General features: G+C 39.5%; 1 protein-coding gene across 1 annotated transcript in view; it reads left to right on the top strand.

Annotated features, from left to right (window-relative positions):
- The first annotated feature begins 2,281 nt into the window (after nucleotides 1-2,281).
- Nucleotides 2,282-23,316, top strand: part of LYSMD2 (LysM domain containing 2) — a 431,015-nt gene continuing 409,980 nt past the window's right edge. The window contains exon 1 of the mRNA XM_044077454.1: nucleotides 2,282-2,493. The gene's annotated coding sequence lies outside the window, so the exon portion shown is untranslated. The remainder of the gene's footprint in view (nucleotides 2,494-23,316) is intronic.

Below are 23,316 nucleotides of genomic sequence, written 5' to 3' on the forward strand. Positions count from 1 at the left end.
TGCTAAAAACCCAATTACTAGAAAATGGAAATCAAAGTTTAAACCAAGTTTACCAGAAGTAGCAAAGATAATAACTGAGATAAAACAACTGGAATTGGGATCTTTAGAAAAGGGTAGGAGAAATTACATAGGAAAAAAATGGGAATTGTGGGATCAGTACATGCAGAGGAAGGACAAGGTTTAAAAGAAGGCAGGATCTGAATGAGCTATTTAATGTTTGACTGACTGACTGGATATATTATAAGTGATGTGTAATGTTTGCAGCTACGGTTTTGTCAGCTTGGTTATATAATGTATAATGTGTGCAACTAAAATTGTGTCAGTATGATTTATTTTCTTTTATATAAATGTAAGATTGCCTATGTCATATGTGATAATTTAATAAATATTTTTTGGACTGCAACACAGTAACTTGACACTCTGATCCATCAGATCCCAAGACTCCTGGATTACTTGGACCATTTATTCCTATTAGGCTTGGTATAATCATCCATCAAGGTACATTTTTCTCCAGTTTACTCATGTTACAGCCTCTCCAAATATTGTAGGAAATTGGTCAGTCATCTACTTTAACGGTGTCTTGTACTTAAGACCCAAGGAAGACATACTTTTCCCGAAACATGAAATTTAGATTTGAAAAAGCTACTTATCCTCTTTTTTAAACAGCAGACATAAGATCATGGATACCTTTTGAATCATCAGACACAATAGAGATTGAATACCTTTACATACATTTCCTGGAAAACAATTTTTGTAGAAGTAGTAACATTGAGGAGAATTTCACTGTTACAAGGTATTATGTGCTTGTTAGTTTACTTCTTTCACAGAGAAAGGGTCCCTTAAAAAATAATCCTTTCTTTATGCAAAGGTTGTATTAGCAGTGATTCTGAATTAGCCCATATAAAAATTTTATTTTCTCCAAAACTATCAAAATGAAGGGGAGCATATTTTACTTATATTACATTTCCAGGTACTATACCAGGAGAACCCATAAATTCAGAAAGACAGATCAACTATTTGTCTCCTTCAAAAAAGGAAAAGAAGGCCTGTCAAAAAAAGAAATTGAAATAGCTGTTCAATTGCATTCCTTTTTGTTATGCCAAGTACACTAAACCTTTGTCAGGTACAGTCAATACATGCTTCACTGAGGAATCAGCGGCTTCGGCTGCTTACTTTAAAACTGTATCTAAACAAGATTATTTAGATGCTGCCATATAGACTACGCTTCACACCTTCATATATCACTACAAGATGCTCAGTCATGTGTCTGCAGTTATATACTGGCAATGCATCTTTCTGCTCTGAAAATAAATTATATTTCTTAGCTTAGGAGTGTGGGTGGAGTGCTCTGAAGATGCTTACAGATGAGAGGCAGGTTTTCTGTTTGGGGTGAATTGCTGTTGCACTTGGAGTAAAAAAAAATTAAGATATTCCAGCTGTTGCTGTTTTACGACATTCACCTGTGCAGGAGAGCTTTAGTTTAAAGGGATTATGACTGAATGTCTTGCATTCCTACTGTCAAGAGGAAAGGAATACAGGAGTAAAAACAGAAGAATATATACATTCCATGTTAACAAATTCTTGAAAATCTGTACTCTCAGAAAGATCAACTGAGATGGTAATTTAAGAACATCTTCTAAACATGCCATATGATCTCCTCATAAAAGTTTTCTCTTCTGCATGAATAAAACCATACAAATAACAGTTCAGGCTCAGTTTTATGCTGTGTAATAATTTTGCAAGTGATGCTATTTTGGTAAATCAAAACACTTCCAAAACACAGATAAAAACACATTGAAATGATGCATAACTATTATTCCTACACTCTTCTTATAGCACAGTGCATCTTGACATCTCTCAATATACATAAATATATGTCCCTCTGTTTAGGGCTTTAAGTGTCCTTTTATACCGTTTTCTTGATTCTTGATATGCCCCAGCATTGTGCACATTATAGCTAATCATTTTCTGTTCTGTGTGGCTATTGCCCCTTAAACTGTCTAAGTGAACATGATCTATCAAAAGAAGTTTCTGGATACACCTGAAATTTGTTACGAAAAGTACATTCACTAGTAACATCCTGGGTTACTTAATTGCTCCTGAAACAGGAAAGGTAGCGGGCAGGGAAGGGCAAACCAGGGCAGAAAGACTGAACCTATGTTCTGTCTGTCCATGCCTTATTTGTAGTTGTAAGGAATCTTGAGGTTTACTTTAAATAATTTTATTTTTGCCACTAGATGGTGCCCTTATAGTTTTCTGTTCTAGTGCTGTTTCTCTTTCAAGAAAGACTGTCAGAGTCAGAACAGGAAGCAGAATTAAACAGAAAGGAGAGCTCTCGTGAGATTTTCTTTGTTTTTTGTCTCTTACAACAGAGTAAATATTGGTGCATTATAAGAGTGAATTGAACAAATTCTGTTAGAGGAACGTATGTGGCAGTCAACTTCAGGATACAGTGTTTCTGGGTGTTGTGGTTGGCTATTCCTTCTTGCTCAGGTAAGCTAATTGCACATATTTCTGTCATTATGGACCTTTATTCAGTATGCCCTGTCTCGTATTCCAATTTCCAAGGCATTGAGAAACACGTGGTATGTAGCAATTCTTTTTGTGTGACAGACAAGGGAAATGCAGCTTTACATGTACCTTAAAACCTGTGTACTGCATCACTAAGGGGAAGTAGTAAAGGATGCTATGTTTCACAGGCCTTGCATCCTAAGATTTTATTTTCTCACTTTTATTAGGCAGGCATGCATCTTCTATCTAGAAATTATTTACTTGTCCAGTAATTAGGATTCCATGTTCTATGCATTATATACCCACTTTTTTTTTTTTTTTTTACAAAACAGAAATAATGCTAAAACTCCTTTATACAGAGGAAATAAATGTAATGCATTTTAAACAGGAAAGTCTTAGTAGCACTTTTAGTGCCACTGACTGTTTATCTGATTTCTGCTGTTTTAACAAGACAATTCAGGATCATGAACTAGTAGTGATCTGGCTTCCTTTCTTCAGTTCTACCACAGTACCATGTCTTTTACTGTATTCACAGTGTTATGGAGAATGCACACTGAATGAGCAAACAGAAGTATTGTAAATAAATAATGAGCATCCTTGTTAAAAAAAAAATAAATAAAAAAATAAAATATTCCTTTGGTGGGCATGGTCTGGCATTCGTTTCTCCTGCTTTAAAAAGTATACTGGTGATTGTCACACCCTGTCCTGAGGCTGATGCTACTAATTTCTCTTTAAGGTTACCAGCACTTCTAATTTTACAAAGGCATGTCTGATTTGTGCAGCTTTATCTTGGTTGCACTGTGAGAGAGAAGACATAATAAAATGAAAATATTTCAACTTTTGATGATGTACTTGCAACAGTTTACACCATTTAAATCTTACTTCTGACAGTACCATGAGACCTTTGAGTTACATGTGGGAATGTACCTTCCTGCAGACTGTTTTGTTTCAATAAACCATATCCTGATTTAGGTATTTGAAAAGATAGTACCCTCACCTAAGTGTGGCTTTTAGAAATGGAGTTTTTTAGTTAAGAGGTGTTGATTGTGATGAAATCGTTTTCAAACAACTGTCCACTCAGAATGCTTATACACGCAGAAGTATCCATAAAGATTTACATGTGTTGTGCTAGCTTTGCATCAGATTCTGTAACAGGACCAGGGAGAGTGTTGGATACCGATATTGAGTCAGTTATAACATGCTATGTAACTTTGTAAACTAGGTTTAGAAAGTATTTGGAACTTGGGCAATGTATAGTTAGTTTAACCAAGCAATGAGTTTGAGTCAGTTTATGTATATAAATCAAGTCATTACTTAATTAAACAAAACCTATTATTTTCCTGGTTACTATTGATGCATCATTGCAAAGCCCAGTGATATTTAATGTACCATCTCTCCTTTATTTATTGCCCAGTATAAGGGAGTCTAGGCTAGGCTGTAGTCTGCTAGGAAAATTTGTGGCTGAGAACATGTGAAGTTACTGCACTCCAAGACTAAGAAGGATGACTAGAAAATAATGCATACCTCTCAGCTGCCAGATTTTTGACTCATATTTGTGGTTGATTCCTCATAAAAATTTGTGGTTTTCTGACAAATCACTGGGATGATCTGAGGATTGAAGTCACTAAATAATGCCATACTTTTCAGTTTCAAACTTCAGCTCCTTCAGAATGTATGTTAACACAAACCCCGTTACTCTACCAACTTCCTAAGATTCTAAGAGCAATATTTAAAATCTGTCCCTATTTTGGGGCCTTTGTTCATAGGTAGGTACTAGGCTATTGGCCCTAGGGCCTGTACAAGCCTAGCTAAAAAGGTACCCTGGCTTTCGCCACCCAAGAAAATTATTTTCCTGTGCCCCTGTCGAGCAGAGCCACGTAGGTGATCTTCCTATTTCCCATCCAGTCATCAACATTTTTCTTGAAGAGTGCTAATGAAGAACTTTGCTTGGCATAGATGGGTAGCTTGTTCCAGAGTATGGGAAGTCTCTGGGACATGAATCTATCCCTCCAGCGTGTCCTGTTTATTGTGGTGACAAGGTTTAGGTCCCTAGAGCGTGTTTGTCAGAGGGATTGGGATTTCTTTAAATGGAGCATGTCCAACAGTTCTGGGTTTGACATAGCTTTGTATGTTAGGCAGAGATCGCCTCTGAGTAGGTGATATGCGATGGAGTAAAGCTGGAGTTTTTTGAGACTGTCTGCGTAGGGCATCTGTTTGAGGCCAGTAATTCTATTTGTGAGGTATTTCTGCGGTCTTTCCAGTTGTTGTAGATGTCTTGTGAGGTACATACCAAAAGGGGCGTTGTACTCTATAATGGGTCTAATGAGTGATGAGTAGAGGGGAACAATGACCTCTCTTTTCCTGGGTGAGAAACCTTTTGTGATGAGGTGTGCCACGTAGAAGGATTCACTGACTACTGTGGCGATGTGATTATCAAAGGAGAGACTACTGTCCACCTGTGTCCCAAGGTCTCTTATCACACTTTCGGTGTTAAGTAGTCTACCACCTATGTGCTATCTCATGGGTGCAGAGTTTTTACCAAAGGGGATGACAATGCACTTTTTGGCATTGAGCTTGGGGCCATGGCTTTGACACCAGGCATCTGTCTCAGTGAGGCCCTTTTGTAGGATGTCCACATTGTTAGGAGTTTCAGTTATGGCTCCTAGTTTGCAGTCATCTGAGAACTTCATTAGCCAAAGGCCTTCTGTGTTAGCCTGTAATTCAGAAAAGTAGATACCAAACAGGAGAGGACCCAGGACTGAACCCTGTGGTACTCCACTTGTCACTGGTCTGAAGTCGTATTTGGAGTCTGCTACTTTCACAGTGTGGGTTCTGTCACTGAGCCAGTTGGCAACCCATCTTGTGACATAGGGATTTATGCCTAGTTTAGTGAGTTTATCTATAATTCCAGAGTGGGGGATGGTGTCAAAAGCCTTGGCGAGATCTAGACAGGTTGTGTGAACCACCTTACCCTTGTCTATGGCTTTGGTGACCATCTTGTGACATAGGGATTTATGCCTAGTTTAGTGAGTTTATCTATAATTCCAGAGTGGGGGATGGTGTCAAAAGCCTTGGCGAGATCTAGACAGGCTGTGTGAACCACCTTACCCTTGTCTATGGCTTTGGTGTCTGCTTCAAAGAAGTCAATCAGGTTTAGGAGACATGATCTGCCTTTTACAAACCCGAACTGGGTAGGGTCCAGAGTTTGGAGATTACCAATGTCTTTGTTTATAAGTTCCATGATGATACATTCCATGGCCTTGCAGAACAGGCTCGTTAGGCTAATGGGTTGGTAGTTCCCGGGTTCCGTGGTGACTCCCCCTTTGTGGAGTGGGATAACCGTCGCTTTGCGCCATTCAGTGGGCACAAAGCCTGAGGTGAGGCTATGATTGAACATGGTGATTAGATGGGGTGCCAGTTCATTCTGTAGTTCATGTAGAACGCAGCCTGGGATGTTGTCAGGTCCCATGGATGCTGTGTTCTTGGCTTTGGAGAGTGTGGTTTTTACCTGTGCAGCCGTGATTACAAGAACTTTGCATTCTTCTGGTGTAGAGATGGGCCCTTTAGGGGCTGGGGGTGAAGTTAGCACTGAACCTATCTTCCAGGATGTTAGCAATATCAGTTGTTTCTGTATATTTAGTGCCATTGTGCTGTAACTTAGTGCAGGTATGAGTGTTGCCATTGAGATTCTTGACATAGATATAGAATACTTTGTGGTTGTCTTTAGAATCAGTGGCGATTTTGTTTTCATAACTAGCTTTGTAGGATTTTATGAGGGATCTCAGCTTCTTACTGAGGCTGACCAGGGCATTCTTCCAGTCATGGGATTTTACTCTTTTTTGCAACAGTTTCTTTCTTCTGTTGTAGAATTTGTTTATGGCAGGGGACCACCAGATGGCTTCCTTTTTTTGGAGGATAACATCTTGGTTCTGTTAGGGATAGCACAATCCATGCACTCATGTAAGTGCTTATAAAGTGCATTTCTGTGGGATTCAGCAGTCGTATCTCTATTGTCCGTCTGCATGGGTGTTGTGAAGGTTGCCAGTTATGTCTTAAGAAGCGTGAAGTTGGCTTTGGAGAAATTTTTTACAGTGGTTTCCCTAATGGGCGGTGGGGGCTGGATGTGGATGTCTAGGCTGATTAGCTTGTGGTCGGATTTGACCAATGAGGAATTGACCTCTGGTGCGGAACACCAGTCACCCATGTTAGTAATGACCAGGTCTAGGATATTGCTGCCCCTGGTGGGGGTGTGGATAAGTTGATCCAAGGCGTTGGAATTTATGATTTCCAGAAAACATTGAGCAAATGAGTTGGTACACGAGTAGTTTTCCCAGTTAATGGTGGAGTAGTTGAAATCACCCATATTAGGATGTTGGGTTGTACCCTAATATTTTCCAGTGCATCAAGAAATGAGGAGTGGAAATCCTGGGGCATGGTGGGGGATCTGTAGCAAGTTACAATTTGGATTGCAGTCTTGCCCAGAATTAGTTGCTCTTGGATAATCTTGGATGCATTATGCTGAGCAAATAGCCTGGAGGTGTGGATATCCTTAATGAATATGGACACGCCTCCACCTTTAGTGTTTCAGTCCAGGTTAGGTGGCCGAAAGGTGTGGTGTGAATTATAGCCTGGTAATGCATGGGTGCTCTCTGGAGCCTTGAACCAGGTCTCTGTCACTGAACTGCACTTTGTCCCCCCATTTTGTCAGTTTTGTCCAGATGTCTCGCACTAAGTGGTTGAGAGATATGAAAAAATGACATGCATACTGTGTTTCACAGCTCTGTTTTGTAGTTCCCTTATACTCCTGCATGCCTGCTACAGCTGTTCACTCCTGTTCTGTGTTCTGCAGTGAAATTAGATGGCCTGAAAATCCAGGAAAATGTTGCTGGCAAGTCGGGATTTCCCACAGAGTCTAAAAAAATGTAACCAAATCCTTGTCATTCATGCTAAACAAAATGTTAGCATGTGAATGCATTAGTGACCTGTGGCAAAAGGGTATAGGTACCAGCTTACAAAGTTGAAGGGGTTTTAGGCCCATCAGCCTGATCAGTATTTATGTAAAATCATGGAAAGAGTCGTAATGGAGCTTATTTAAAGTGGTACGGGGATATATTCAGTTTGACATGGAACAGTATGGGTTTAAGAGGAGATCTTTTGTGAATCTTGTGGCATTTTTTGAAGAAATAAAACTAACACTTGACAAAGAACTGAAAGTGCAAGCTGCTTATGTTGACCTTCTGATGATGTTTAACATTACTCCACATAAGGGGGTAATTTATTAAAAGCATTTAATGTCAGTCCATACATAAGTCAATGTTTCATTTGTTTATTTATTTTATTTAAGTTAGAGACAGATGACCTGGACCTCAAGGTCCTTTTTCAGTAACAACCTCTATACATTATATAAGGGAATGGAAGTACACAGTAACAATATACACACCATAAAGAAAAGTATACACAATACCAGTATTGGGAACTCAATAGAAGATATGCAGAATTAATGCTGTAACTTAAATACATAAATTGTCATTGTAAAAGAATCAGTGAAAGCTTATCTAAACAAGGACCAGCATAAATGTCCTGGGTTGTATAGACTCCTTAAGTTAGAGCAGCAGGTCAGAAGCATTTTGCCTTCCATTGAAGTATAACTTTTTGGTGGGATGAAAATATAACTGGAGTAAGGTTGTATAAAATATCAATTGGGAGGTATTCCCTAAGTGTAGGACCTATAATGCAGAAGACATTGGCAGAGCGAGCCAGGGATTGGTGTTTTTAGAGGTACAGCTAGAGAATCATAAAATCCAGTGACTTTATGAATTGTTCCACTGTAATAAGCTGCCCAAGGGTTGTTGTTGTTTGTCTTTCAGCTTTTCCCGGTAAGGGGTCACCACAGTGGAACTCCGGTCCGCTAATGATTGGCAGTAGATTTTTTTTTTTTACGAAACGCCGAGGTGCCAGCTCGACGCCCAACCTTCAACGAAGGCACGCCCATTTACGCACGCATGTCTTTCGAACGCTACCCAACCGTGGGGAGGACATGCAGACTCCACACAGAAGGCACTCCCAAGCCAAGAATTGAACGGGAGAACCTCTTGCTGTGAGGTAACAACTCTACCGCCGTACCACTGCGGTATAATAAGCTGCCCGAGGGTACTGCAGTAATTTTATTTTATTAACTTGAGTATGGTACGTATAAGAAGGATTATTGTGTTAGTAGTGGGGTAGCTGTCCAGCTTCAGTGACTGTAAGACTGTGATACTGCCTATTGCTTATCCCTGTCATAAATCTGTTTTGCAGAATTTGTAGTCATTGCTGGTTACAGCTAGAATAAGAGCTAATAACTGGAAAGTTATACTCAAACCATTGGATCAGCACCCTCTTCTCATTTTCCAACTTGGCCTGTTTAGTTATCAGACTGTTGATAGTGAAGTCTGTGTGGCGGGCCGTAGTGTTGACACTGATCCCTATATTGTCTTAATATGAGAGAGTAGCACGGGTGACTCCTGATACAAGCTGCTGAGCTGCAGCCCCCCCCCCCCCAATAAAATAAATAATAATAAAAAAAGAAAATGGCAAAGAAACTGTGTTTTTATTTCCTCTTTCAAAAAATTAAACATTAACATAACTGACACATGTGCATGCTCAGAAGACCGAGACCTTCTGAGGTTTCCTGAAGAAAAAAAAAAGAAATGGCTTGCTTCACTTGTCAGGCTGTTTTCAGACAGCCAGGCATTATGTCTGCTGCATGACAGGAATAAGGTGATTATGCCATAGCACAGATCTTCCTTCATTATGCAGATGGCAGAGACATCTCAAGAAAGTGTCTCATTGGGCTGCTGTATAACCAATGAGGAGTCATTTCTATTGGCTCAGGCTTGCACAGGTGACTAGTTCACACTGATGCAGCCTGAGAGCAAAAGTGAATTAAATAATTGAACAGGGTAGAAATACAAGCCTTGCATGTGCCAGATCTTAGTATGTTAAGTATTTTGTTTGTGTGTGTATATGTATGTGTGAGGGGCAAAGATGCTTTGTATAGTCCTTGATCTCACAGAATGTCTCTGATTTTGACTCATATTTTGGTCTTTTTCTTGCAAACTTTGTGTTTTTAAGACAAATCAATGAGGATTTCAGTCACTGAATAATGAGAGATATTTCAGTTTTAGACAGTAGCATTCAGAAAATGCATGCCAATGTAAGGCCTGTTGTGGAATAAAATTTAGCTATATAAACGCAACATTCAGCTCTGATTTTGGTTGTCTCCCATTATTTATTTAGCTTTCTTCCTGATTCTTGAGCTAAGAGGTTGAGAGGTATATGAAGGAGGGTGCAGTTATGGGTTGTACATTGCATTCCGACAGTAGTGAGCTGAGATGATGCATTTGATCACATAACATTTTTAAAATGCAGTCATCATCATACAAATGGATGCAACTGGTTGATGGGCACATCAGTGTGTGTATGTGTGTGTATATATGAATGAATGTGTATATGGGGGGCATAGATGTTCTGAACTGTCCCTGACTTTTGCAAAATGTCTGATTTTGACCCATATTTTGGTCTCTTCCTTGTAATGTTTTAGTTCTGGCAAATCCGTGAGGATTGCAATCACTAAATGACAGACATTTGAATTACAGACTTAGTAGTCTTCAGAGAAAAGCATACTAATGCAAAGTATGTTATTCTAACAAATTTCTAAGTATGTAAAGGCAATATCTGTCCCTGATTTTGGTCCTTTGCCCCCATTATTTTTTAGCTTTTGCTTTGATTCTTGAGCTCATAGGTTGAAAGGTATGTGGGGGAGGGGGTCTACTGGCTTGAACAATATATTCTAACAACAGTGAGTGGAGAAGATACATTCCTGCATGGTAGTTATTTGTGTATTTATTCATTCATTTGATTGCAGTCAAACTTCTCAGGTACTTAGCCTTTTGTGCGGTTAATGAACAATCACTCCTTTGAGCTCTTTCACCTAAGTAAAAACAGGGATAAAGTTAACACTCATTCTAGAGTCCAAAACCTGTAGTACCACACTCACCAACAACAGATGGTGTGCCAGATACCTAATTCAACATATCTCTTATTTATGGGAAAGGCTGTCCTTATCTGTCAAGCAGAGTACTTCACAAACAACCTTTAAACCCACTCTGGATGACTGGATGGGTTAACACAAATTTTCACATGAGATATTTTACTCTCTTAACAGTCTCCTACAGATATTGAATAATGTGGCTGTGTCTCTTGATTGTCTCCTCTGACCATAAGTTTAGTAAGAACCTTTGAACTTAAAATGATAATTAAAGTAGAGAAACTTATGGAAATGTTTGCATGATTTCTCTGAAATGGAAGCAAATGCTGAAGGTGTATGGCTGACTGACTAAGTTTGCAGATGATTTAAGGCTAGGGGTTACCATCAGCTCCCCTGCAGACACTAGCATTCTTCAATACCTATCTCTGGCTAACAAATGGTGCCAAAGCCATGGTCTTAAACTCAATGCTCAGAAATGCATAATTGTACCCCTTGGGAAGTCAACCATCCTGGCTAATTACCGTGTTGATAATGCACCCCCTAAGAGTTGACCCAGTGGTCAGGGATCTAGGTGCACATATAGACAGTAGCTTTACCTTCAACCACCATATGGCCAGTGATGAGGAAGTCCTTTTATGTTGAACAACTTATAAGTAAGGGTGTGGCACCTAGGTCTAGAGAGGTCATTATCCTACTGTACTCCTTCCTTATCAGAACAATCATAGACTAGAATGCTCGCTTCAGTATCTACCTGACCATGCATATGCAGCAACTAGCGTGACCTCAGAGGTGCCATATAAAATGTATACAAGGTGCAACAGACCTGCCTTATCCAGAGTGCTTTAAAGCCCTTTCCCTCTACTTGGTCTCCTATAGATTGCTGAGGGGAGAAATATGCCTACCTTCCAAGGCATCCACAAACCCCACACTTATGAATTTCCTGCATATTCATAAGTCAAACAGTACCAGATACAGAGGGCCTAGGGACCTGAATTTTGTCTGTGACTTAAACAGAACATGCTGGAGAGACAGATATGCATCCCAGAGACTGCCCATCCTATGGAACAGGCTTCACATCCACATGAAGGTGAGTTCATGTATTACCCAGTTTAATTGCAGCCTAGACCAGGGGATAGGGAATATGAAATTTACATCGGGCCTGGCACCCATATCCATTATGAACAGTGATAGCTTATAAATGTCTGGCCTTCAGTGTCCTACTTGGATACAGGACATCATTATTCTTTTGGAAAAACTTGGCTAGGCTTAGAAGGGACCCCTGGGCCTTTAGCCTAGTAACTGTCTATGAATGTATAGGAGAATGAAAAGAAGAAAGCTCTCCTTCTTGCTCAGAAACAGTGCTGAACAATGATACCTTTTTTTTTTTTTTTTTTTGTGGGGACTGGGCCATAAACTGATAGTTCTATTTAGCATTAATTTCAGTCTGGAATGTCTGCTTTTGAACTTCCTTAGCAATGATGGTATATATTCCAAGAACAGGGATCAATGCATCCTTTCCCAGGACTTCATGTTTTTCAGTAGTTTGACGCATGGGCACTCTTTCTCAGGACCCAGCCCTGCAGGCAGTTTAGGGTGTACCATTCACTAAGTTCACTATGTACTGAGATTGTAAAGTGGGGGATGTAACTAAAATCCTAGACATTTGAAGGATTCATCTAGATGAAGGCATGACCAGGATGATGAAAGGATGAAAGAAATCTTGGGTGAGAGAATATGTTTAGCAGTGGTCCCAAAGGGAAAATTTTGATTTTGCCAGTATTGGCTTAGGCTCCTTTCCAGAGAGTCGGTGCTATACAAAGGTCAGGTCATATTGTAGGCAGAAGTGGATGGTAAAAATGTACTAGTATGATCTATACGTCACAAGCTGGTCTTCATATAGCAGTCATTTCACATGACTGTTTGGATGTGCACCTTATATCTATGAATCTGTTAATTCTTTATTTTTTGTCTGCTGATGCAGTGTTGCAAAAGTACTAAAGGCAGCAAGAGCACGTTGTCCTTTACAGAAACCATTTTGCTTGTCTATAGTGAGACAGCGAGTTTTTATTTATTCCTTAATTTCTGGGGAGGCAATGTCCTCCTGTGTTTTTAGCACAGGCAATAGAGAGGGAAGTCTGAAACTGCTGAGTTCCCACTGCATGCTTAGAGAGAAGAGTGGTGATTATAATGAATGATTGTAGATATGGGTGAGATGTTTTAAAATATGTTTAAGAGGAATGGAAATGAATTGTCACAAGTGTGTAGGATTTTAGGGAGCAGGCCAACTGTGTCTGGATTGCCACAGGACAGAATTGTTTTCCATTAGCTTGTTTTTTTAGTATTGTAGGGTACGCAGTTTTTCTGAAAATTCCGTGTTTGTCATCATTGCAGAGGAAGAGAGAAAGCAGCAGTTCTAAGGGTCATAGAGTGAGGAGGTACATTTAATTCTGGATACTGTTTCTTTAATAGCTTACTGAATTACAGCATTCAGACTATTTGGTATGCATGTATGTCAGTCCTGTGGTCTTGGTTTCTTTACAGTGTTGTGCAGTCTGCTTAACAAAGCTAATACCTATCTCACCAGTTATCATGTTTTGAACTGGCTGATACATGTTGCTACAAGTGGAGCCAGAGCTGAATGGGACAAATGTGTTCATTTAAGATATGATGCAACTACGTCTGTGAAGAATTCTGCCTTTGCATAACAATTTATCCTGCAAGTAGAAACTGTGGTTCCGGAAATATGTTTTTTAATGCAAGTAGAGTATCTGAAAGTCGGTGAAGATGTAGTGTATCACATTTCTGCATATTGCAAAAGAAGAATTACTGAAACTATGTGACATAATTTATTTTTATTTTTATTTTGGGAGGATGGTGAGAAAATTACCCCAATGAGAATAGCGTTTTGCTATTACTGTGAGCTAAGAAAAAGTTTACATATATGTGCAGTTTGTTTTTAAGAGGGTTTTAAAACCTGTAGAAAGTATTGATGTTTATGACACTAAGTTAAAGAATCAAACCAAAGATTATGAATGTAGTAATTTATACATTTCAGTCGAATGAAATAGTTATATTCAGTGTTAAAAATTACCATGTGAGGAGTAGACTACTGTGACAAGCAAATATTATATTTAATAAAATGTGTGTGAAAAGTGAGTGAAAGTAAATTGTCTCATTTAAGGGGGTTAACTAAATGTGCAAATTACATATAAGAATAGAAACAAGAATGAAGACTGTGTGAAAGTGAAGAGCCGTGAAAAGTATAAAAGTATACTATTTGTGTACTTATAAGCATGATAAAAGAAAATGTCCTGCATTTGTTCAGATATGTAAAACCAATGGCAAAATAAATAATTTTGTGTTTGTCTAAATTAGACATTGATTTAAAGACAAAAAGAATACATGTGGTAGAGAAAACTAGTGTGGCTAACTTATTTCCAGATACTAAATATTGAGAAAGTGAATACTGTCCATGAATATGGCATAGACAATTTGAAATAAAAGGATCATTCAGAAAAATAGTTAGAGAAGCTCAAAGTAAATAAAGTGTGATGAATGTTTAAACTGGACATATGAACATAATGTAATGCGATATTTGCTCAAATATTCAAAGAACTAATTCTGAGATTTTGCAAGTTGAAGCCTTTTGTTTGCAAGTTACTTATTTATTTAGGCCACCAGGTGTTTATTTTTAGTCAAAGTTTTGCTTGCAATTATAAGTATAATCTTAAGATTTTTTTCAGAGTAGATGAGAAACTCCAACTATTTTGGACGTTCCTGATGGCCAGAAATTTTGTATGATGAAAATGATTTGTGATGCATTTGTAAGGAGTGATGGTATGCTTTGAGACTGTCAAGATTTATTTACTGTTTTTTGGTGTTTGTCATGTGCTCATCATATTAAAATGCATCCTGCCATTTAACAGCCATGTTTGCTTCAACAAAAGTTCCTGTACCACTGACTGGTAAAACTGAAAGTTGGGAAAGATTGCTTATAATTAAGAATGTAGTGGGCCTATTCATCTAGTGAATACTGTGGTACTGTTATGATGTCTGACATTTGTGTTTGCATGGCTGTACAAGACCTGTATAAAACTACGAAGAGGAAACATTGCCATTTCTTACTGTGGAGGACATTACTGTTGCACCGGATATTGAAATTTGATAACTAACCTAAGCAATTCATGTGCCAAGATGTGTTCACTCGCTACATCTTTGGGAAGCTGTAGATTCTTGAGACTTGCTTTTGGCATTGGCCTCATGTTTGGGAAGCCATAGATTCTTGAAACTTGATGGTGGCATTTTGCCAGCTCCTGAAGTGTTTCAAAGAGTTCTAGTGCAAATAATTGAAAAAGCAAGCATACATTTATATAAATGAAAATTAACCATATTGACATAATTTTAGTTGCAAACATTATACATCACTTATCTACCCACTCATTTTTCAAGCAAACATTACATAGCTCATTCAAATCCTGCAGTCTTTTAAACCTCATTCATCCCCTGTATGTACTGTTCCCATAGTTACCATTTTGTCAATGTAATTTGCCCCTAACCTTTTCTAAGGATCCAGATTCAAGTTGTTTTATCTCTGTTACTATATTAACTGTTTCTAGTACAGTTGGTTTAAACTTTCCATTTTCTAGTAATTACTTTTTTGGCAACCATCATAATTAGATTCAGCAAGGCCTTACTATGTCTATGTAATTCCGATTCTGTATCATAGCTCAGAAAAATAATTTCCCTATATACACCAGTTTGCTCACCCAGTATCTCTGATAGAAAAGTCTGCAGGGAATCTTTAAAGTCTGCTAATTCATTGCTCTCCCAGAATGTATGTTCCCAATCCCCTCTTTCTTCCCCATTACACCTCCAACATTTGCTGTCTACCAGAGGAAAAATTCTCTGGAGTCTACTTGGGGTGTAAAAAATACCTATTTAAAAGTTTCCAAGCAAAAATCCTAAATCTTCTAGATTTTGTTGCATATTTGGGAGACTTGCATATATCTCCAATTGTTTCTTTGTGAATTGCTTATCCAGGTTCTCTCCCCAAGCCTTTCTAACCTCCTCCAGTTGATTCTTGTAGTTATCATGCAATATTTTATATGCTGTGCTAATTATTCCCTTTTCAACAGCAGTTTCTGTTTTAGAGTCTACTAAAAACTGTACCAGTGCTTATCTTTCATTTAGGACCCCCCCCATTTATTTCTCTTTGCCTATAATCCAATATCAATCCTTGATAGGGAAGGCAATCCCTAACCTGCAGTCCAAATAGATTTTTGGCGTCTTCTCACTCTATTACCTTTTCTTTTCTAGTTATTGGCTTCCAATACCTTGGTTCCTCTGCCAGTTTTCTCCAATACATTCCAGCTCCCCCTCGTACCTATTGCCTGTATCCCTAATTGTAGTCAACCCTATTGACAGAATCTTCTTTCTCCACTCCCGTGTTGGCTTAGTTCCTAGAATACTTTCTGCTACTGTATGAAGGTAATATTCTATACGATTGTTGTTGTTGTATTTAAAGATCTCCATCGAAAATCGTAGTCTCTCCTTATTTTTTGAGCTTCCCCACTGTTTCATCATCATCCCTTTACACTTTGAATTATAGGTTTCGGTGCTATGTATAGGAGAAATACCCCTTCAAATAGGGTAATCCCAATCTGCCTTGTTCTATTGGAAGAATCAGTTTATCCCATGTGACTTTTGCTGTCTTCCCCTCCAGATAAAATCCTTCAGCTCTGTATTAATTGCTCTCCACAACTGCTCCTCTGGTTGATAAAAATATGCCTGACCTGTGTATAAGCCTAAATGGGGCTAAAAACATTTTAACAGCTTGTATCTTACTATCCATATCTATTTATCAGAGCTTCCAGTTTCTCAGTTTTTGTATTATGGTTTTAGTCTCTTCCCCTATATCCTTAGCTGCAACAAAGGAGAAAGAGGGCACCCCTGTCTGCTTCCTTTGCTCAAGCAGAAATTATCAGAGAGGACCCCACCCACTTTTTAAATTTCACCTCCGATCCCTCGTATATCCTCCTAATCAACCTTATAATTTTATCAGGGAATGTAAATGCTTCCATTGCCCTACTCATAAAATCTCAGCTTACTCTGTCAAATGCTTTCTCTGCATCAAGACCCACCAACAACTGTCATATTTTCTTACATTCTGCTTCCCTCTGGATCATCAATGTTCTGTTAATGTTTGCCTCTCCTCTACAAAACCACATTGGTCCATATCTACCAGTTTTGGCATTACTTTTGCCATTCTTTTAGCCATTATAGACATAAACACTTTATAATCATGGTTTAGTTCTTAGTTCTGGTTTAAGCAGTTGGGCTCCAAACCAGTTATTTTACATTAGGAAGGTTTGTGGTTTAGACTCTTGTGGCAGGATAGTGTAGCCTACACTCTCTTCTAAGATGGGAATTGCTGGTGAAGGCTTATTGTGCCAGTTATTCTAAGTGTCTTTATTCTGGTTTAAGCAATTGGGTTCCAAACCAGTTATTTCACACTAGGAAGGTTTGTGGTCTGTTTTCTTGTGGGAGTATTCTACTGAACTGCTGCTTTATTTAAACTGTTTGTTGCTTTTGTGACTGCAATTTTCTGCACTTTGAATGTTTAGTACTTCTGCATTTGAGACCTATCCTAAAAAAGGCACAGTGGGGAGGCAAGAGCATAGGCTAGATTCAGGCTTGCTGAATCTAGGCTGTTTATCATTTGAGCACTAAAACCAGCCATCTTACATTAAGAAGCCCCCCCCCCCTGCACTCTTGTGGTAGAAGTGTGCAGTCAAGGACCCAACTGAGTTGGGGATTGCTGGAATAAGCCTCAACCTTGGACTTTCCCTTTAGTTACTTTGTTTAAAATCGTTTAACTTCACTTGTATTTAAGCATCGTGTTTGTGTGGGTTTGCGCTCAGTTTATCGGAGCTGCTCCGAGATTGCACTTCTGCCTTGCGAGCAACTCAGTTGTGCATTGTGAAGCACTGATGCAGTTTTCTACCCCTGGCCCTCCAAAGAATAGCCACTTTTTTGTTAGTCTTACAGCAAAAGCTGGTCCATTTAGCCCACTCCCCACTAGTTACTACAGTATATACCTGCCATAATGGAAGGACAGTTTCCCACCATTTCTCTAGCCAGCCTGATTGACATGGGCATCCTGAGGCAATGTAACAATTGCCTCATGTATACTGACAAATAGTTGCTCCTAAAACAAACAAATACAACATACGAGAGATGTATCTATATTATGAACTTGGAATCAATTCTGTCACACGTAACAGCAAACCAGAAATCAAACAGGTTGTCAACACGCACTTCACCTCTTGCACATAACAAAGCTCACAACACATAAACCCACATACATGGAGGTACTCACTCGAAACCTACCTAAAGATCAGAGACCTTCCAAGTGCAAACCTACTGCACACAATACAGACCCAACAGAACCCACTACATATAATAATACACACAATATCTCAGCCAATAAGCCCCTAAGTCAAAACACCTCAATACCAAATGTCTTGGTCATAGGAGACTCCATAGTGAGACACACAGATGTTCCCCTCACCAGGCTGGACAAGGAGAAGGTCATGGTCAGTTGCCTGTCAAGTGCCAGGATTTGTCTGATCACACACTCAAGTCTCTCAACAAGTACCGTTCTGACTCTCATAGTCCATGTTGGAGTGAATTACTTGAGATTTACCTCACTAGACTATATGAAGAGAGACATGACTGAGCTTTCAGACTGTGTTCCACGCAGATATGTCCCTAGCCCTAAGCAGCAGCATTCTACCTTCACCCAGGTTGATGGTTCTATATAAATAAAAAAAATTGATTTCAACAATTTGCTTAGCTTCTGGTGACAATCCAGGGGGATTCAGTATCTGTCAGCTTGGGAAGATATGGTCGACAGACCACGCTATTTTGCCAGAAATGGTCTTCGCCTGTTGCCTCTTGGTTTTTGGTTACTGACAAAGGTACTTGCCTTCCCCCTAGTGTCTTTTTTTAGGCAATGTCATAATGACAAAATTCCCTACATTAAAAAAAAAATCCACTAGAGATAAACTCAAGGTTATGCTGCTTAATGGCAGGAGTCTGAATCAGAAACTGTACTCACTGGAAGCACTCCTTACCTTGGAAGATGCTGATGTCAGTACAGTTGCACAGACATGGTTAAAAGCTGCAGAGAGCACCCCAGCCATGCCAGGCTACAATGCCTTCCACACATTCAGACCTCAAAACGAGTGTGAAAGCGCCAAAAGAAGAGGTGTATCCATCTTTATTAAAGACAAGTGCACCTCACGACTGGTCAAACAGTATGACTCCCTAGAGTGACTCCAAGTCCACTAACTGTAGGTAAAACCCCTTTCCATATCATTGTTAGCTATACGTCCCCCACCATAAACCACAAGAACCACTCTGCCTACCTGGACATGCTTGAGTCATTCACTATACAGTCAAACACCTTGGTCATGGGTGATTTCAACTGCCCTTCCATTGATTGGGCATCGTATATGAGCACAAATGCACTTTCTCTAAAGTTCCTGAACTTTAATACAAATGCTCTGGAAGAGATGGTCTGCATCCCCACAAGGGGCTCAAATGTCCTGGACTTAGTACACCAACAAATTGGGTCTTTGCAGTACCCCCAGTGTGTTGCCCTAAATGGTAAGGTCTGATCATAAATCTGTCTCGTTCGAAGTAACGATCATACCTGACCCCCCCCCCCCGAGCAAAAAGGATGGAAAATTTCTGCAAAGCAAAGTATAGCCTACTAAGCGGTGGCATAAATTAGTTTCAAACCCCTTGCTACCACTGTAAACAATGACTCCTATACAGAGGTGTACACAAATGCCCTGTATAAACACCTATACAAATGTAGAGACTCGGCTGTACCTGAACAGATTAAAACAAGGTCCTCACAAAAAACGACCCACCCCGGTGAACATCAAGCATAAATAGGTTATACAACAAGAGGAAGAAACTAATGTCTAAGAACAAGAGGGATCTAACTTAGCAGAGGAAGGTCACCCTCCACAGCTTGAACAAGCAAATTAGATATCTTGTAAAGTCCTCTAAAGCCAATTAGGAAGCTAAACTAATATAATCTGTAAAGATAATCACAAGGTATTCTTTAGCTACATCAGAAATCTAAAAGGGAAGGGACAGCTTTGTGCCGTAGTAGTAGTAGTGGATGGTACCACTCATACTGACCCTGAAGACATTACCAATCTGCTAGCAGACAGATTTGGTGCAAACTTCAACCCCCTGTCCCCACCAGACATACCCCAAAGCATAACTGTCATCAGTCTTCTACCTAGTATCTCTAAAGAGCAGGTCATAACTCCACTCTCCATGGCCAAAAACACAGCCTCTATGGGACCAGATAACATCCCAGGCTGCCTGCTAAATGGTCTAAAACAGAACCTAGTGGACCCACGTGGCACTGTCTTCAACCACAGTCTTAAGTACTGGCTTTGTCCCAGCAGAGTGGAAAACAGCAACGGTAATTCCCATGCACAAAGGGGGTCCATCATCTGATCCTGGAATTATAGACCTATAGGCCTAACCAGCCTTATCTGCAAAGCCATAGAGATAATCCTCATGGACCATATCAACAAAGACATAGGTGACCTTCAAACTCTTAACCCGACCCAATTTAACTTTAAGGGTAGATCATGCTTATTAAACTTGGTGGACTTCTTCAAGAATGTTACGAAAGCCCTGGATGAAGGCAAAACAGTACATTCAACCTATCTTGATTTAGCCAAGGCTTTTGACACTATCCCCCACTCAGGCATCGAGAAACTCACTCAGCTGGGAATTAACCCATATGTCACTACATGGGTAGCCAAATGGCTTATCGACAGAACTCATGCAGTCAAAGTTGGGGATTTCACCTCTACCAGCAGACCAGTTACCAGTGGTGTACCACAAGGATCTTTACTGGTCCCCCTACTGTTTACAGTCTGTTTCTCAGAAGTACAGGTGAAAATAGATAGCCTGTGACTTACCAAGTTTGACGATGACTGCAAACTAGGTGCAATCATCGAGTCCCCCGATGATGTTGGCATACTACAAAAAGGGCTTACACAGACAAATGGTCGGAGCCAAAACCATGGACTTAATGCATTTTTTTTGCATTTAGTTTATCATCCCTTTTGGCAAAGGAGAAGTCCTTGCAAATTACAATATTAATAGTACCTCCCTTAGCTCAAACCCTGCTGTGAGAGATTTGGGAACACAGGTCGATAGCAACCTTAACTTTGATAAGCACGTATCCAAAGTGATAAGGAAGGCCTTCTGTGTTGCACATCTCATATGTAAGGGCATTGCATCCAGAGCTAAGAATGTTATAACTTCCCTGTCCTCATCCCTCATCAGACCACTAATGGAATACAGTGCTGCCTTCTGTATGTACTTCACCAGACACCTGCAGCAGCTGGAGAGACCTCAGAGGTTTCTCACCAAGAAAATTCAGGGCCTTCAACAGATGACCTGCATGGACAGACTGAAAGCCCCTGTCACTGTACTCTGCATCTTATAGGCTGCTGAGAGGCGACTTGTGCCTGGCCTACAGAACAGTCTCGAACTCTGCCCTAATGGAAATGCTACACATCCGCAAGTCATATGGGACAAGATTCACTTGCTCTAGGAATCTTCACCTAGCTTGTGACATTAACAGGACATGCTGGAGAGACAGATATGTCTCGCAGAGATTGTCACTTCTCTGGAGCAAACTCCCAATTCACATTAAACGGAGCTCCTCAATGACCCTATTTAAAAGTAACTTAGACAACTGGATGGGAGACCGTAAATTTACCCTAGGGGTGTCACTTATGTCCCTCTTGGATAAGGGCAGTCGGTGCTGATCATAGACTTTCGCTGTAAATGTAGACCATACAACTTGGTCAGTAAGGGAAGAAGGGTATAACATAGTTAGGCTTATATAGGCCCTAGAGCAGGGGTGTCCAACCTTTTGGCTTTCTGGGGCCGCATTGAGTGAACAGAAATGGTCTTGGGGCCGCATATAAAATATATCATATAGTTAACTCTTTTGTTGTTCCGGAAGACCACAGTCGACCTCCTGGCTGTAGTGTAGGTGCATTTGAACAATGAATAAATGTAATAAATGCCTAATATTTGCCTTAAATTCTAATTCTAATTCTCTAATCTAACAGTTAACTCTAACATCTTAGTTAAAATATATATATATATATATATATATATATATATATATATATATATATATATTTTTTTTTTTTTTTTCTTCTTACAAATAAACAGATATTCACTACAGCACTAGCATTTCTCACTGGAAAAAACATTCCAGCAGTCCAACTACGTAAAATGTCAACATCAGCAGTCCTACAACACTATAATCCACAAAAATAACCCAACAAATTTGCAATAAAGTAAATAATTCACATTACTGACTTAATAAAACAGTTCTGAATAAGCTACAAGAGGGTCTCACCCAAACAAATAACTGGTGGCAGAAATATGGCCTCAAGCTAAATGCCAAAAAATGCATCATCATCCCCTTTGAGGAGAGTGATGTCCCCACAAATTATCATATTAATAACAATGTTGTAAGCACGCAATAAGTCGTATGGTACTTGGGCACCCAGGTTGATAGAAACCTGACTTTTGACCATCACGTTGTCTCCGTTGTAAGGAAAGCTTTTTTACATGGCCCACTTCATTAGTAAGGGTATCTCATCCAGGGACAAGGAGGTCATAACATCCCTGTATTCTTCCTTTACAAGAGCCATTATTGAGTGCAATGCCCCTTTTGGCATGTGCCTCAGCAAAACACCCTACCAAAAGAAAGACTACAACCATTTCTGACAAAAAAGGTCAAAGGACTAAGTTCACTTAGTTATCCAAACAGACTAAAAAGCTTATTGCTTTCCTCTGTCTCTCACTGGCCCCTATAAATTTCATCATTGGCTTGCTTTCCAGGCTAAGAAAGATCCTCCCTTAAGAGATTTCCTCTACCTCAGAAATACTGGTTATACTAAAAACGCTCACTACAAAGACCACAGCCTTTACTGCAACATAAACAAGCCACTTTTTATGGACAGGTTCTTGACACAAAAACCTTCAACTTCTGTAAAAGGCTCCTCTCATTATCAAACAATGTAGTTCAGCAACACGATGGCTGGATGGATAGCCATAAATGTAGTCCTTGGGTAAGTAGCATAGCCTTCATCAAACCAGATGGAAAATCCACATACTAACCTTTCCCAGCTGGATGGCTAAGATCTAATATTGGTTACTCAAGTCTAGATGCCCAAGAAGAGGAGCATGTTTAACTAAGAATACCATTTGCAAAATTATATTCAGTATGCATATTAAATCTCTCTCACACACTCTCTCTCTCTCTCACACACACACACACACACACACACACACACACACACACACACACACACACACACACACACACACACACAAAAAAGCCCCTACTTGTAAAATAGGCAACCTAAGTAATCACATGACACCCACTCACTGAATGAAATTGTCTGGAAGTCAAAATATCTGAAAAAAAAATCATAATAGAGATGGATTCATCCATGTAATTTCCCACCACCAAAAGGACCATCAATAAATCAACAAACAACTGCTCGGCAAAAAGTAAATCAATAAGAAAACCATAAACTCTAATGCTACATACTGGTGTAAACATATAATTTGTGTCAATCCCCAGGTTAATCCATACCAAAAGATTGTTTCAGAGCTTCAGCTATGTACAAACAGCTTTCTCCTAA

This window comes from Protopterus annectens, chromosome 7.part0, assembly GCF_019279795.1.
Source record: "Protopterus annectens isolate FY-2018-M chromosome 7.part0, PAN1.0, whole genome shotgun sequence".
NCBI classification, from domain to species: Eukaryota; Metazoa; Chordata; order Ceratodontiformes; family Protopteridae; genus Protopterus; species Protopterus annectens.